Genomic DNA, 15,487 nt, shown 5'->3' with positions numbered 1-15,487 from the left:
CTCCTAGGTGGTCGAAGTTGGAGGTACCTTGATGACCTAGTGGACATCGATCGACTCTGGAAGTTATGAATCCCGTCCACGAATTTCTGCTTGCATGTTGTGTGCTCTGGAAGTTGTAGGAACCTCATACGACGTCGGAATTCGGTGCTTGACCCCAACTTTTGAAGCTAAGAGACTGAGTTATCATCTGAGAAAAGAATCACTCAATTTGGAGTTGTTTAGGTCACCCAACCAAGCATGCACATTTGTAATCTGTAATCCCACACAGAATTTTCATATTTCATAGACCTGGCAGTAAAGGCCATATCTTTCAGCTCGTATATCTGATTGATGCGCCATTTTGGTATGTTGTAGAAGAGACATAAATGAACATATTTCGTTGCGGAAGCATTGTCCCATTCCTCACCCATTGGTACGTTTTTGTAAACCCATGACCTGAAATGTGTTGTATCTCATTTGTAGAGGTGATGAGAACATCTTGTAGAAGACTTTGGATTGCGCCTGCCAGTCGTTCAAGCTTTGGGAATACTTTCATGTGAAGATGTTTTCATGTATACACATCTGGATATGAATAATTAGTTCTAGGAGAAGTATGATCCATCGAGTAATACTTTCAGACTTAGGATGTAGATAACAGACAGTTGATGAAGCGGGATGTTGCTCATAACACCGTTGTAGATGCTGAGATCACGACTGATTACGCTCCAGAGATCCTTGTTGATGCTGAGATCAAGGATGGTGTTCCTCAAGAGATCATTATAGATGCTGATACCATGGTTGAGGTTGCTCCAGAGAGACTAGAACCATGATTATCGACATAATCTTTGCTCCTCCATCCAGTGAGCCTTTACATTCACGAACTATTTGGTGCGTTGAGCATTCCCAAGATGAAGGTGTACTGATCAGCCCGAATTCTCTCGAAAAATATGACTTTACTTTGAACTGTCTTCCTCAGTGAATCGACGTTGTTGTGGAAGACGACAGCATCGGTCATCATTCTGGTGAAGAGAGGAAGTTCGTGCAAGGGTTTGTGATGTAGAGAGGTCACGTAGATGAAATTTCATGGAATCACACCAGGTTGCAGTAACTTGTTACGTGGATAACCTTTATAGATTTGAATTGATTTCTCCAGTGAGATCAAGTCCCAAGTGTATGTTGAAGGAGTTTGTGTCATCCATGGATGAGTGATGTTGCATCTGCTTCAGAAGTCTTATCATGGAATAGTGAAGACTTATCGATTGTAGTTCAATTACACTTTGATCATACTGGTGTTGAATCAGTGTGTCATTGCCGAGATATTTGTGCTGAAGCCAGACACGCCAATGCATCATATCAATTCGTAACTTCAAATTTTGATCTAGTTTTGAGGGGGAACTAAGGAAGATGATTAAGGGAAGTGCTGTTTACCATGTCAAGAAGGTTTATAATAATTTGAAGGGTTGCATTTAGTTTTAGTGGGGGTTATTATTTAGTCACTGCAAAACTTTTTATTTAATTTTTTTTTTTTTAAATTTAGGCAACTACCAAATTCGAATCTGACATCCCTTACTGGGAGAGAGCATGAGAACCCTCGTACCCCAATGTCCAAATAGACTTTGGCTTTCCAACTGAAGTGGCTTTTGTAATTCAAGAAGTCTATCACAGCTTTACAATAAATAATACACTTCCGGTATCTAAAAATAGAAGAACACGAAATCTATAGATACATAATTCACAGCCCCAAGACCCGACAAGAGCCATAGAAGCATCTAAGGAACCAAATTGCAAAATTATTGAATTGGAGGAATCCTAGTCCACATGACATACAAATGTCAGCATTCTTCAAATTTGATTTAGTAACAAGTTCGCAAGAGTATTTCAACCAAATCGCTTTTTAAACAAGCTGTGCCGCTTGGCTGGGTCCTTGGGCTCAACACTTTTAAGATTACCCTGACCAGGATACTTTCCCTTGCTGCACACAAGTTGAGAAATTCAAGTATGAGAGCAAAATAGTAGTATGTTTTACATCAAATCAAACGATAAACATTTTTATGGAAAAAAAGAGAGCCTTCTTGCCTGTATTCCATGTAAACATTTTTGTTTGCACCAGACATAGCACTCATTGATCCAAGAGTGCGGCGAACTTCTACAAATGTATCATCATTTGTATCTTCGTCTAATTGCTCCATATCAACCATGTCATCACCAGCATTTAGGATCTCCATACAACACCCAAAATTACGTCTTAGAAAACACCTGCCTATCTCACCAGTAAACAAGAAAGTTATTACAAAATATATTGAAAGGTAAGAAACCAACCATACCTTCCTGAGAAGATGCAATTGATCATCACGACTGTGATAGCCTAGATCTGCTCCAGAATCAGATGGTGGCAACTTGTGATGATCTGTCAAAGTATTGTTGATCACATTTATAATTACTTAAGGACAATCCTACTTGAAAAGTTCAAACTATCATCGTCCAACTTTCATCATTACCCATTGTGACATTTGGTTTTGGTATGAAGTTTTAAAGTTGACCTTTTATGAGGGAATTGGAAGTGTAGGCATGTTGATGGTTTTGTTCTGCCTCAGTAATCCCCAAACCGAAGCCGGAGTACATACTTGCTTCAGTTTAGATTTCTAACAGTTAGGTGGTAAAATAATTGGAAATGGTTAAAGAGCCTGATACCAGTTTGGTTCTGGTTCTATATATCTACATATATATATATAAAATAATAGATCTTATTCTTATATAAACCCTGCACATTCGACGAATTAGGGCATCCAGCTCATATTGGCACATGAGAAAAAAAACCGGGTTCTAACAATCAACACTCAACAATCCCAAGGGTCGAAGGGATATGCTTAGAATTATGTTTTTCTAAAGAGGTGACGAATCCTTCTCAAAATTAACAGTTTTCCTAATCGTAAAATAAGAGCCCATAGCGACATAGTAATGCTATGTTCTAAAGTTTTCTAAATTGCCAAAGCGAGCTCACAGAGGTTCAGAATCGCAAATTCTTGTCAAAACCCACGTAAGCTTTTATAGGTATTTATCAAATTTATAAACTTTCACATATGCAACCACCAATGCATCGACTTTGTTCAAGGCTTCAGTGTCCTAAAATAAAGATAGAAATCTAACTAACCATCTTCTCTAAGATCTCTATGAAAATGAAAAACCAAAAAATCTTCTACGACCTAAATAAATAAGCAGCTTTCCCTAGTGTCTTATCAACTTAATCCAATTCTATGGAAAAAAAATCTTGACAATGCCTTGAAAGAGAATACTCCGAGCGATGTGGTTAATTTCTCAATTCTCAATGAAAACAACCCGACAAAAGAATTTTTTCAAATTGAGATATAAACGATATAAACTGCAGCCCTCAATAATGTAAACACTTTTAGATCTTATTCCAGGATGGAGGAAGTAAAGAGATGATGACTCGTAATTAGGCACACCTTGATAAGTGTGATCAGGGGACACAAAAATTGATTAAACTTAAAGTTGGATCAAAATAAACCTGTGGAAGCATGTACACAAGGGGTGAAGAGGAGTTGCCAAAACTGTACCTTAAAGCTGTCACCTTGGTCAATCAGAAACTGTTGCCTTTTTGCAGAATAATACATCTCCTACACCAAGAGCAACTTTAATAAATGCATATACACATTACAGAACATCGAGATCATTCTTGACTTTCAGAAATTTAACAAAATAAATATATCAGCATCAATGGATCCAGTTAAATGTACAAGAATACAAGGAATATTTTGACTAAACATTAGCATCCAAAACTTGCCTGTGTGTCAGTAGATACTAAGGAGTAGAAGAAGGCATTGTACTCTTCTTTACCACCAGCCATTCGATCTTGATGTTTACCCTGTCAAGAGAATGTTATAACTAGTAAATCGGAAGTGGTAAACAAAAATAATCACATAACAAGATACTTTTGAACTGGCTGAATGAGTTGCATGTTTGCTTATTGAGCTTTGGTTGTTCTGTTAGTTCCCTACGCTCAGTAGGACCATTCACAGGTGTAACATAATTATATTCCAATCGTGAGTAATCGCCTGAACTCCTGTGAACTGTCAAGAAGCATCTTTCTCAGTAATGGGAAGGGATCAACAAAGGCTTGGCTAAAGTATAGTATTAGAGCATATCCAGATCTGACTGCCGGATAACATAATTAGCACAGTTGAAATTTATATCAAGATGTGGCATTTGTTAAAACCTCAAAAGTTCAAGCTCTCTCTGAAGGATTCTGCACAAAACCCTTCCCACAAGTTTTACTTTTCACAATGCAACACCCAATGCACTTAATGTTCTCATGAAGAAGTAGCCTGTAACTCCCTAACAACAAAATTCTGCATATAGAAAGTAAAAAACCTTTGCTCTAAGAATATGACCCAGTCGTTGAGCTTCCTGACGTCGTGAACCGGCATGAGACGAAATCTGGATAATCACATTGGCCTCAGGGATATCTATTGAGTTGTCACCAACCTGCAGAAAACATGACATGGTCGAAATTAGAAGTTGGATTTATTCGCTCGCCAATATAAGATTTAATAGCATTATCTAGCACGATGAAACACAAATATACACGAAAGCGTTACTTGAGAAGAACTGAGTCCTTTTATGCAAAGGAAGACTTTAAGGCTGAGTGCAGGTACCTTTGAGAGGAAAAGAGTGTTTAAATGTGGACTGTTCTTGAATCTGTGGAGAAGTCCCGTTCTCTCCTGGTGGCTAAACAAACAGACTCCACATTAAGAAAGTAAGAGATTTCACATATTGATTATAACAACCTGGTAGCGCCATAGATCATAGGTTTTCCAAGCTTCCAGGCATACTCAGTAAGCACGAAAAGATTATCAGCAAAAACAATTATCGTATCACCTCGCTGCTCTTCATGAAACCGTATCAGAAACTCACATGCCCGGAACTTATTTGGATTCATCACATAAAGCGCCTACAAAGAATCTTCCATCAGAAATGTGAAGTGCACAATCAGTCGGTGCAACAGCTAATTGAACTTTTAAATATTTGACCGACTCAAAGGAGATATCACGTAACCCCTTCAGAAGTAAATGAACTTCAAATATTTAACCGACTCATGAAAGGAAATGACACATTACCCCTGCAGAGGTATAACGGCGAATGCGGAAACTATTTATATTTGGGAAAATTTTGAATCCAAGATGCAATTGGAACTAACAATTTTGGGCGACAAAAATACTACTAAAACAAATTATGGGAGTAGAAAGTAATATCTTTTTCTGGTATTCAGATCCAAAGTGAAAATAGATCCAGTTGGAGAAAATATAAAAAGGACCTGTCTTTTCTTGGAGTTCGCGTCTTTCAAATATTCGGCATAGAACTCCTTTGCCATTGGACACCATACTTCAGCACATTGTACATTTGCAATAAACCCTCCCCTTACCAAGTCCAACCAATTGGCTTCATACAATTTTGGACCAATAAGGAAGTTCAAATCCGTAATACGTTCATCTTTTCTCACTAGTGTTGCTGTAATATGAATGAAGAAAAAAAAATTATTTGAGAGAGGAGAGGCAAAATAGCTTTTGCAAATACATGGGAAAAACTAAGGATTGAACATCCACCAGTGAGTCCAAGCTTGCAGTGTGATTTGGTTATACTGATGACTTTGCGGAACATGTCTGCAGGAACCACATGTACCTACAGATGAGAAATTGCAAGAAGAGAGAAACGATAAGAAAGTTCCAAAAGAGGCTTGGTTATTATAGAAAAAATGATTTCCAAAAATGACTGTAGGTCAAGTAGATACAGTCAAAACTAAAAGCTCACCTCGTCCATAAGAAGCAATCCCCATTCTCTACTTCTTATCTGTTCCATAATTTTTTCAGCCTCTTCAGATCGCTTACGACCATAAGCAAGCATGGCATACGTGGCCACCAAAATACCAGCATTACCACGAAAGGTTCCCTTATTCTCAGATGTGAAAGAAAATATCTGCTCATCTCTAATAGTAGACCACAATCTAAATTGATATGCCCATTGGTCCACAGAAACGTTATTTGTTGCTAAGCAAAGGCAGCTCTTGCGAATCCGGCAAGCTGCGGAAACTCCAACTAAGGACTTTCCTGCTCCACAAGGAAGAACAATGATTCCTGATCTTGCTCTACCTGTAATTTTTTAACTGGTTATATACAACCTACCATACATACATCTAACGTGTTGCATGGAGCTTTACTCAAGGCTGAAAGGATTTCAAGAGCATAAGGATGGGCTATCTAAATATAATACTAAAAAAAAGATCCGAACATAGCAAAGATGTGTGTCATCTAAAAGGAGACTCGCCATTTCCAAACATTTTACTCAGACTCTTTTCCTGGTATGGTCTTAGTTGAGCTTGAGGCTTGAGTTCCATGTTCAAGTCAGGGTTAACCTGCATTCACAAATTGGCATTAATAGTGTTCCACCCTTCTCATGAAACATACTCCCTCAGTCCAAGTAATATAGGCGGAAACATACTCCCCCAGTCCAAGTAATATAAGCGGAAACATACTCCCTCAGTCCAAGAGACAAAACTCTTAAATTAAGAAAAATTTATAGGTTTCATAGATGTCCATCTCTTTTCTTGTTTTGCCCCTACTTTTTGATGTAAACAATGAATATTAAATTATTTTTAGTGTAAAAATAATAGGGGCGTTTTAAGGAAAGCGTCATCTAGGAATTATAAATTTGCCTATATAGATGGACAACCTAAAACTAATGTTCTTCCTATATAACTTGGATGGAGGAAGTAGTATTTAAACATATTCTATTTAACTAAATTGATGTATATCTGATGCAGGGGCATTTTATGTCTCTTTAGGAATGTTTTTAATCTAAGAATGTTTTACAAAATAGGGACCTTTTTAGTTGTTTCCCTATTTAGTTTAGTGTTTCTTTCCATAAGGGTTATCTTTCTAGTATAAATAGGCTATAGGGTTTTCTTTAGGAGGTAGACTTTGATTATATATTTTCTTAAGTTTTACTCTGCGGATTATAGAAGAGTAATGGGTTTTTAACCTAGAATCAGTTATCTACGTTCTTATTGTTATCAATCCTTTGTTCAATTCAATGATCTTTGTTCTACTTGCCCTAATTTATGGTTATAGTTTCTAGAACTGCATTGATATCTCACAAGAAGAACGCAATGCATTTTATGAAATAAAACTCACTGTATCATTTCTGAAGTCATACTCCTCCAACATAGGGTAATTTAAAGCATTCGGCAAACAACGTTACTTCACATTTTCCACCTAACAGAATCAAACGGTGAGTATCTTTTAGGTTGTAAGCAAATGAAGTCAATTCGTGAAGGATTTTTACAAGTGACAATTGGTTTGGGCCCAGAGAATGACTCTAACCTGAGCTGGGTCGACTTCAAAGCTATGCATTTCTTTTTCTTCAGCGGCTGCCAACTCAATTCCGTTTAGCAACTCATCATGCGCACCTGCTATCTCTTTTACTGCTTTGGCAATTGTGATAGAATCAGTCCCACTTGAACCCTAGACAAGATAAAGTGAGCGAAATGTGGAAAGGGGGAAATTAGCAGAGCTAGCCAGCAATGTTACCTATCATGTGACTTAAAGACTCACATTCTAAAAACAAAGTTAATATGATATATGCATATATATACATATATATATATATATATACATTATTCAACATAAGGAAGACACCTCAGAAGAAAGCCTTGCCCGATAAATCACCTCATCCGCAATAGCGTCTTTATTATCTAAAAATAAATAGAACAAACCACTCGACTAAGCAAACCTACACAATGAGAAGTAAATATGTAAGTATTATCAGATGAAGAGCTTGTTGGGACAATTGGATCGCTCTGATACTAATTGTTGGGGTTCAGATCCATCTACGTGCTAATCTTGCGGAAACATATTAGCTAACAAGAAACACTTGATCTCTCGGATTGCTCCATGAACCTTACTATGATCTAGGATAAGAACAAGAGAAAGAGAACCACATAGATGCAAGCCATAAACAAAGAAACAAGAACTAAAGTACTAACGGATTTAACGTGGTTCAACAATATACACAATGTGTGAATATTGTCTACATCCACCAAACGGCTACGACCTCTTTATTCATTATAGAATCACCACTGAGAATTACACAACTGATTGACTATATCAATCCATCGACTCACCACAACGTGACCGAACACAAGAACTCTCACAAGCACCCTATAAGATCCAAAGTAGTGTCTTCACCCATACGAGATAATGTTTACCACATTATCTACCACCACAAGATGATCTTCTCTGCACACCCTGATATAGATTACCATGGACGCCTTTAGCTCAACACCAATAATCTAATCCAGCACCACCAAGATGATCTTCTCTCAACAAGATGTCTTACCAACATCTCCATATGAATACTCCATAACGACATATCTTCCAACATCGATAAGAATTCCATAATCACCATAATGATGTACTCCTTCCACCATTAGGTATCTCACATAACCACCATGATAGGTGGGATGAATCCCTCACATCTCTACGAGATTTACATTGAGGATTCCATGACTAAAACACTTAGCCTAGACCTCCTTATATAGGAGTCACAAACTTGGTTCCCAAGTCTTGGCCTCCTTGGAATAGGAAACCGGCTCATACTAGGAAACCATGGTCAATTTAGGTATCCCATCTTAATATGGTAATTAACTCAAACTAAGAATTTAACCTAAACTAGGAAACCACCATTTCCCTACAATTCTCCACCTCGGATCATGCATTCATGCATGAGACGATCAACTAGTTATCCCTCCATCTTCTGAACATCGATTGCACCATCACTGGTTGCCTACATATCCTCAATAGGAATCAAACCGAAAATGTAGTTCACCCAAATTATTCCGTAGAACCTCCACATAGAAGAGAGCAAACCAAATTTGAAAGTCACCAACTTAGACTTAACAATCCAACCTACTGGTAATTGTACGAATCTCCACAACGGTGAAAAATTTGACTATCTCATCAAATCAACATCATATGATCATCCGTTGTGCAACATCTTGAGAAAATACACCTTACTCCTTTATGTTCACAACTCCACATCGATTGGCATCATCTAGGTGTATTGCATGCCAACTCAATCAGACCATATAACATTACTATCCATATGCTTCCATCGAACTTAGTTACAGTCATTATGCGCCCTTGAGCCTTCGCCACCTCTGAACTTGCTCCATACTACGAACACAGCTCCATCTTGGCTTTCCTTGCTCCACCTGAGTCAATGTTCCGCTCTTCTAAGCCACTAACTCCAAGTTACGCATAACATACGTTAGGGTTGACATCCATAACTACTCGATAAGCAAATGAAACTACCATAGTAGCCTCCATGGGTCTGCCTAAGTATTACCTTAGCAGAACCATAGTATTCATATTCATCACTAAACTCCAGCCGAGTCAATTGCTTACTTAAACAACTGATCACATACTTGCTCTTTTCCATGAGCATGTCCTCCAAAGCGAGTTAACGAGAAACTTTTCTTTAGTTTGTCATAAACCAACCTTCATGTTAGCTCCCAAGAAACTAATCATCTTGTATGTACCAAAGCATATTGAGCATGACTCTAACTGGGCACCAAATATAACCAATCCATGGATCATTGCCACTGCGTTCCAATCTCGAGCTCATCTCTATGAATCTTTCTTTACGAGCCTATCTCCGATTGGATCATGATTCTACGACCATATTTCCCATATTGATTTTTACACCTTCAAAAAGCTCATCATATCTTCAACTAATGCATACATGCCATACTAAATATGTCCAGCTTCACAGAGTCTTTGACAGCTGACACACCAATCATCTTCATCACTTCAGCAACCTCAACGGGCTTTGACAACAATGTCCTTTTACGGGCTTTAACATAATTGTCAAGATAGTCTTTTATCAATTTCATAACAAGCATGTAGTTTCGACTTCGCGACAGTCAAACCACAACACAATCGGAATCGGATATAACTGTGACCATCGTAGAAGAGTTCACTGCTACCCTCGTAACAATACATAATGTCACATTCTCTCTTGTACATATCCCTTTTCCAATATTGCTCCAAAACGTACACCAACGTTCGAAATCTGATAATCCGTCCTTCACACAAAGACCCAATCACGCCCAGCCATAATTTGAAACCTTTGGCAACTTCCTCAAGCTCCAAGCAATTCAACACGCTGTTGTGTTTATCTTCTCAAACAATGTAGAGAAAATAACTTGACGGAAACTATATCGTTGCTGAACCAAATTTCTCAAAAAAAAAAATCTTTACCTTCATCTCTACAGGCTATGTCCCTATTGAAACCAATTTCAATAACCATAGTATATGAGCAAACCACAAAATATTACCATTGCTATAATGTAGCTCTCTCCAACAGAAAGTCTCACACTGATCATCAGAAAATCAAATAGTCAACGGATAATAAAGGTTGACGGAAAAACACGCCGAAATTGTAGCCCTCTCAAATTCATGCACCGTGTTTTCTCCAAGTAGTATGCGCTAGCTCGTAGCCATACCACCATACACATTGTAGTATTGTATCTTTATTCTTTAAACTCTTGAAGTGTCCAAGCGATACCTTTTTAATTCCTCACAACGGGTCTTCACAAAAGTAGGAACGTATCCACAACACAAATAGACCAACCTGTTTCTTCAAACAGTCTTGCACTTCAACCAGCTCCGATTGACTTCTAATGGTGTACAACCAAACAACTCTACGACTGAACATCATCGACAAGAACCAAAAGATCACAAACTATCTAGCTTCTACATCGGAAACAGTACGAGAGAAACTCCAGAAAACATTGTTTTACCCGACACAATGCCATACTCAACACAGACAAACAAACCCTACAAACTGTGTCGACAAACTGAATATTATACAATAATAAGAAACCATATCTCCACCACAACCAATATCACATCTCATCCAACGATCCATGTCCTGCAACTTATTTGTAGCCATACGCTTCAAATACTAAGACTAAAATCAAACTCTTCACTTATGGAACATATCAAACCCTGGCCAACAGTCAATACTTCCAAAGCGAAACCTACTAAGAGATTTCCCAAATCCTTATTATAACAAACAATTAAGGCAGAACGAGTATGAATTCATCTTCACATTCTTCAACTTAATGTTAAAGAAAGTCAGCAACATGATCTAATTGATGACGATTGATACCAAACTATTGTTTCCCATGATATTGAACAATAATGAGACTTTGACATGCTTATATTCCATATCTACTTCCATAAACATACAAACAAATATTTGTATCTCAACTACGATACTCTTGCTTTCTTGTGTCTTGCCAAGAAAACACCGATTAATTGAAAACCAAATCTACGGAGGTCTTTCAAACAATTCACAAGAATATATTACGAAGTACAGAGAATAAATAAACTTACTTGGAGCCATGCATAGGGTTTATGCTCCAATAAGTATCAATGCCAAATCTCCAATGTAGAGCACCACAAATATCAAGACTATACATCTTGACCATATCGAGTAAAGACCACCTGATATAATCCCACCTTCAGAAGTACGCTTTACTTTGCTTTGTTCTCAAAACTGATGAAATCAAATCCTACACATACTTGATAACATCAAACTCTGCATCTTCGGAAGCTGTAACATCTAATCTTTACATACTTGATGAAACCAAATCATTTGTCTTCAAAATTTTCTGCTACTGAAAACCCAAAACTTATCTCTTCAAATCTTCTATACAACCTAAAGCTCTGATACCAATTGTTGGGACAATTGGATCGCTCTGATACCAATTGTTGGGGTTCAGATCCATCTACGTGCTAATCTTGCGGAAACATATTAGCTAACAAGAAACACTTGATCTCTCGGATTGCTCCATGAACCTTACTATGATCTAGGATAAGAACAAGAGAAAGAGAACCACATAGATGCAAGCCATAAACAAAGAAACAAGAACTAAAGTACTAACGGATTTAACGTGGTTCAACAATATACACAATGTGTGAATATTGTCTACATCCACCAAACGGCTACGACCTCTTTATTCATTATAGAATCACCACTGAGAATTACACAACTGATTGACTATATCAATCCATCGACTCACCACAACGTGACCGAACACAAGAACTCTCACAAGCACCCTATAAGATCCAAAGTAGGTTCTTCACCCATACGAGATAACGTTTACCACATTATCTACCACCACAAGATGATCTTCTCTGCACACCCTGATATAGATTACCATGGACGCCTTTAGCTCAACACCAATAATCTAATCCAGCACCACCAAGATGATCTTCTCTCAACAAGATGTCTTACCAACATCTCCATATGAATACTCCATAACGACATATCTTCCAACATCGATAAGAATTCCATAATCACCATAATGATGTACTCCTTCCACCATTAGGTATCTCACATAACCACCATGATAGGTGGGATGAATCCCTCACATCTCTACGAGATTTACATTGAGGATTCCATGACTAAAACACTTAGCCTAGACCTCCTTATATAGGAGTCACAAACTTGGTTCCCAAGTCTTGGCCTCCTTGGAATAGGAAACCGGCTCATACTAGGAAACCATGGTCAATTTAGGTATCCCATATTAATATGGTAATTAACTCAAACTAAGAATTTAACCTAAACTAGGAAACCACCGTTTCCCTACAGAGCTGCTGCCTCTGGAAATGAGGATTCGACAAAATATTGGTTCTTCTTGAGAACAAGCTTCACTTTCCCATAATTAGATGTAGATGCGTGGATGAAATCAATCATTTCCTTCGGTAAATTTGTTTTTGACAATTATTCAAAACTCGAGTGATGGTTTCGGTTTCAAGACCAATTGATACCGCAGCATATAAAGAATGAGGGGTTAAGTTGTATTCGTGCATATCTTCTGGTCTACAAATCACAGAATAATAATCAAACATTAATAATTGTTGTTTCTTCTTTAAAAAAGATAGGCAAATTCAGCCAGGTACCTGCAAACAGGTTCAGCAATTGCAATGAGGAAATCATAAGCTTGTTTGTACAAGGGTGAGAAAGTCTCCAGGACGATTCGACCATCAGCACAAGCCCATATAGGACGATGAACATGATCAGATACTGAACAACCAATAAACAAGGGATTTTAAAAGAAAAAAAAGCTACGAAGAACCTTGGTAGATAATTTGTGCTTTTTAAGAGGCCAATGGTGTTCACCTGAAAGCACAACCGAAAATTAAGAACAATATAAAATTTAGGGTTTCAGAGAGAGAGAGAGGAGAGGAATTAACCATGTCCACCCGACATCGTAACCAGATTCAGATTCTTAGGCTTTCCTCTGAGATGGGATTTTTATGGAAGTTTTCGATTAGAAAATAATCCATTATTGCGCCTACGATGCTAATAATCAAGCACTCACAAAGCTCTCAAAATCCAAAAACTCCTTACCCGTAACCGACTAAAAGCCAGTGAAATCCCACAAATCTTTTGAAGCTCTTTGGAAACCGTATCTTACCTCTCGGAGGCGATTGTGGTAAGGAAACATATAGGGGAACTTAGGTTAAGAGCCAAACAAATTACTTCCCTTTATTGCAAGGATGAATTTATGCCCTGGAAAAATAATTGGGGACCCCTAGCTACAGGACAAAAAAGGTCATGAAATAGTAATTGGGAGTTATCCCTTATCCCACTTTTTTAGAAATGGCTAAATTACTCCTGGATTATTAGTGTTAATTGAGTGTTGATTAGTTGTTAATTAATTTGGGTAAATTAAAATCAGATTTAGGGATAAAATTTTGATAAAAGAAAAATTGTGTTTTTGTGTTGTGAGAGGAAGAAGTTGAGTTTTTGGGGGATTCCAATAGAGGAATCATATTGCTCAAAATGAAGGAACCAATCCTCAAAATGAGGAACCCGAAGCTCAAAACAACCAGGTAAACTTCCTATACTCTTCAAATTGTATGAATGATGCCCCAAGTGGTCGATTCATGTACACTATGCAACTACTCAGAGTGAGGGTCGTTAAGTCGAGAGGGTAATAAATGAACGACTCTAAGGAGTCGTCAATTACTCGACACAACCTTTAACGACTCAAACCTGCAAGTTTTGCAGGTTATGAAAAATCGTCAACCAAGTGTGATATAATTGACGACTCCAGCTAGTTAGGTCATATAGAGTCGTTAACTTAATATGTTTAGAACCGAACGACTCTAAAACTTTTTACTCTCTGAAGATGTTACTCTTAGGGTCGTTAATTAGGGATTCCTATATACTGACGACCCTAGCGAGCCATTTCATAGATCAAGGGTCGGCAAGCAAAATTTATAAAACCGAACGACCCCTCAACATCGTTAACGACTTCAAAAATTTGACATGACGACCCTTCAACATAGTTAACGACTACAACCATTTGACATGACAAACCTTCCTATTTTTTGAACAGGGAACAAATTTTGTATCATATAGAGTCGTTAGTTTCATAAAGGGGTTGTCAAACAAAGAATCGTTAATGCTTTACAAATATATTGACGACCCTGTCACTATTTGGGACAGAGAGGTGGTTCTGCATAAGACAGAGTCGTTCATATTTAAAAAGGGTCGTCGAGAAGAATCGTTATTGATTTAGAAATCCCTAGACGACACTATTCTAGGGCAGAAAACCAGGTTTAGGGTCGTTATCTACGACACCCTAATGGTTAACGATTTTTCATCAATTCAACATGCATATCAAAAATCGTTAAGCAATAAAAAACCATGGTTAACGACCCTGGAACTGTAACTGCAATTTTGCAGTTGAAAACCTAATTTTTCAACCAACAAATCAAATTAAAACGCAAACCCAACTTAGATTAAGGGGTTTTAGTTCACTTACGACGATGAATCAGTGAGAATTTTTTTTCCTCAGAAATCGTTAATGGAATGGGAAACAGTGGGAGAGAGGGAGCGGAGGAGAAGAAGAATGGGAGGAGAAGAAGTTATTAGAGAAGGGTAAAATAGTTTTTTCACCATCATTTTGGAAGCCCCATATATCTTTTGGTGTGGGTATAAAATGTGTCCTGGCCTCCAATTAGTTTCCATGGCCCCCAATTCAGCGTTGCTTTATTGGAAACCCTATTTTACCTAGAAATTTTTGGGCTTTTTTTTCTTTCTATTTTTAAAATTTTTTAGGCCTTTCTATAAAAAATGGCCCAAGAATTTCCAAGTGCTCATAAAGAATATATATATAAAAAAGAAATGAAACTAGTTTTGTTTTAATCCAAAATTTCACAAAATTAAGATGAATCTTGAGATTGTTGATAGAATTGATCACGAATTTTCTTTAAGTACAACTAGTGAAACAAATTTCAAGTTCAAAGTTCTAGGAAAACTCCATTACATCGATCGGAATCGACCAATCAGGAGGTCCTATTCAGTTTTTTTTGTTCTTCCAATTTTTATTAAATCACGTAACTGGATTATAAAA

At 37.5% G+C, this 15,487-nt stretch overlaps 1 pseudogene; it reads right to left on the bottom strand.

Moving 5' to 3' along the window:
• Positions 1–1,733: 1,733 nt before the first annotated feature.
• LOC113326161 lies at positions 1,734–9,952 on the bottom strand (annotated as a pseudogene).
• Between the last annotated feature and the right edge of the window lie 5,535 nt (positions 9,953–15,487).

The sequence above is a fragment of the Papaver somniferum genome, unplaced genomic scaffold (assembly GCF_003573695.1).
Source record: "Papaver somniferum cultivar HN1 unplaced genomic scaffold, ASM357369v1 unplaced-scaffold_10, whole genome shotgun sequence".
NCBI classification, from domain to species: Eukaryota; Viridiplantae; Streptophyta; class Magnoliopsida; order Ranunculales; family Papaveraceae; genus Papaver; species Papaver somniferum.
This window is presented reverse-complemented; position numbering and strand designations above follow the sequence as displayed.